Source organism: Chiloscyllium punctatum, chromosome 6 (assembly GCF_047496795.1).
Source record: "Chiloscyllium punctatum isolate Juve2018m chromosome 6, sChiPun1.3, whole genome shotgun sequence".
Classification (NCBI taxonomy): Eukaryota; Metazoa; Chordata; class Chondrichthyes; order Orectolobiformes; family Hemiscylliidae; genus Chiloscyllium; species Chiloscyllium punctatum.
The window spans coordinates 10,826,939-10,830,231 of NC_092744.1; positions in this window are offsets into that span (position 1 = coordinate 10,826,939).

Below are 3,293 nucleotides of genomic sequence, written 5' to 3' on the forward strand. Positions count from 1 at the left end.
ACCACAAATAATGGTACCCTTAGAATTTTTCTTCATAAAAGGAATATGCTTATTTTGAGCATTCTGAAATATCGCCATAAATATCTGTCACTGTTTTCATGCTGGTCTACCCCCTATCCAGCTATGTGAGTATACTTCACATAGCTCAGCTGACATACCCACATAGTTGCCCTTGTATAAATTAAATTTAGACCCACTTTCCAACTTTTCAAACAGGTCATAACATTCAATCATGTTATGGTCACTACGATCTGGGGCACCTTTATCTGAGCTCATTAATTTATCCTGTTACATTGAACAATAGCAAGTAAACTACAACATGCTCGCTGCTTGGTTCCAAAAAATGCTGCTGTAAGAAGCCATTTCAAATGCATTCTATGAACTCTTCATCCGAGGTACCAACGCTAATTTGATTTTTCCCTTCTGTATTTCACCGATCACTGCAGTCTTTTATTCTAAGCAGCCAGTATTTCTTCTTGTAAACTATGCCATACATTCTGGATGTATGTTTACTCACTGAGCTGGAAGGTTTGTTTTCAGATGTTTTATCACCATACTTGATAACATCATCAGTGAACCTCTGGTGCAGCACTGGTGTTAGTGACCCGCTTTATATTTATGTGTTTAGGTTTCCTTGGATTGTTAATGTCATTTCCTGTGGTGATGTCATTTGCTGTGCTGATGTCATTTCCTGTTATTTTTCTCAGAGGATGGTAGATTAGATTAGACTAGATTATTTACAGTGTGGAAACAGGCCCTTCGGCCCAACAATTCCACACCGATCCACCGAAGCGCAACCCACCCAGACCCATTCCCCTATTTAACATGGCAATTTAACATGGCCAATTCACCTAACCTGCACATTTTTGGATTATGGGAGGAAACCGGAGCACCCGGAGGAAACCCACGCAGACACTGGGAGAATGTGCAAACTCCACACAGAAAGTCGCCTGAGGTGGGAATTGAAACCAGGTCTCTGGCGCTGTGAGGTAGCAGTGCTAACCACTGAGCCCCTGTGCCGCCCACCTTTTTCTTTTTTTAATATATTTTACTTTTTATTTTCAAATGGGGTCCAAGTTGAATGTGTTTATTGATAGAGTTCCAGTTAGAATGCCATGCTTCTAGGAATTCTCATGCATGTCTCTATTTGGCTTGTTCTAGGATGGATGTGTTGTCCCAGTCGAAGTGGTGTCCTTCCTCATCTGTACGTAAGGATACTAGTGAGAGAAGGTCATGTCTTTTTGAGGTTAATTTCCTGTTTGTCCAATGTAGTGTTTGTGACAGTTCTTGCAAGGTATTTTGTAAATGACATTAGTTTTGCTTGATGTCTGTATGGGATCTTTCAAATTTATTAGCTTGCGGTTTTAATGTGTTGGTGGGTCTGTAGGCTACCATGATGCCAAGAAATCTGAGTGGACTAGTAGTAACTTCTGAGATGTCTTTGATGTAGGGGAGAGTGGCTAGGGTTTCCGGATGCGTTTTGTCTGCTTTTTTGGTTTTATTGCTGAAAAATCAGTGAACTGTGTTCCGTTCTTCTTGAATACGCTGTATGGATGATTTTCCTCTGCTCTTCGTAGTTCCTCTGTGCTGCAGTGTGTGGTGGCTTGTTGAAATAATTTTCGAATTCAGCTTTCTTTGTGGGTGTTGCGATGATTGTGTTTGTAGTTCAGTATTTGGACCATATGTGTTATTTTCCTGTAGATGCTGGTTTGAAGTTCTCCATTGGCTGTTCGTTCTATAGCAACATCTAAGAATGGCAGTTTGTTGTTGCTTTCCTCCTCTTTTGTGAATTTTACGCCAGTAAGGATATTATTGATGGTCTTGAAGGTTTCTTCTAATTTGTTTCGTTTAGTGATGACAAAGGTGTCATCCACATAATGGACCCAAAGTTTGGGTTGGATGGTTGACAAAGCTGTTTGTTTGAGTCTCTGCATTGCTGCCTCTGCTAAGAATCCTGATATTGGAAATTCCTATGGGTGTTCTGTTGGTTTGTCTGCAGGTTTTGTTGTTGAAAGTGAAGTCGGTGATAAGGCATAGATCCAGTAGCTTGACTATATTGTCCTTGCTGATGAAGTTGGTGGTGTTTGGTGTATGTGTCTTTGGTTCTTCTAATAGCCTAGTCAGTGTTTCCTTGGCCAGGTTGATGTTGATGGATGTGAACTGGGTTGTTACATCAAAAGAGACCATTATTTCATCCTCTTCTATTTTGGTGTTTTTGATGGCGTTCAGGAATTCTTGGGTGAAGTGGTGTGAATCTTCTACTAAGTGTTTTCATCTTAGGTGTAGCTCCTTGGCTAATCTGTACATTGTTGTTCCACGTAGCAAGACTATGGGTCTGAAGGGGCTCTTGGTTTGTGAACTTTGGGTAAACTGTAGAAGCGTGGTGTGTTGGATCCGTCTGGTTTCATTTTTTTGGAAGTCTGTCTGATTTAATTCTCTGACCTTTTATTCTGGCATTGTTAGGAGTCCTGGAGAGCATGCCCTCTAGTTACTTCTTTCTCCTGCTATTTCTCAACTCCATTCATAATGATTTATGTCCTGATCTCCTGAAACAAGTTTATCTTTAACTATTCCATCAGAACCACCCTTAAGTAAGAGTGCCACACCACCACCTTCATGTAGCTTTCTTTTCTTCTCGAATATCCTATTCTTCTTAATGTTGAGGACCCAACCCTTGTCATGATATAACAATGTCTCCATAATGTTCGGATAACACAGTTTACCCAAGCATCGGGACCTTGAGATCTTGTTCGGATAATCCGAAATTCGGATAATTGATGTTCGGAAATCGAGGTTGTATTGTGAAGAGTCACAGGCTAAGAATCCTGCAGAGAGTGACTTGCCTCCTGACTTCCCAAAGGCTGTCCACCATTTTCAAGGCACAAGACAGGAGTGTGATGGAATGCTCCCCACTTGCCTGGATGAGTGCAGTTCCAAAAGCTCTCAAGACACTTGGCACAATCCAGGACAAAGCAACCCACCTTATCGGCACCACATCTACCAACATCCGCTCCCTCCTCTACTGGCACTTAGCAACAGCAGTCTGTACTATCTGCAATGAACCTTATAGATCCCCTTTCACACCCATGACCACTTGCATCTGGAAGGACAAGGGCAGCAGATACAATGGCAGGATCCCCTCCTAGTCACTCACCACCCTGACTTGGAAATATGTTGCAGTTCCTTCATTGTTGCACTGTCAAAATCCTGCAAATCCCTCCCCAAGTACATTGTGTGTCAACCTACAGCACAGACAGCAGTTCAAGAAGACAGCTCACCACCACCTTCTCAGG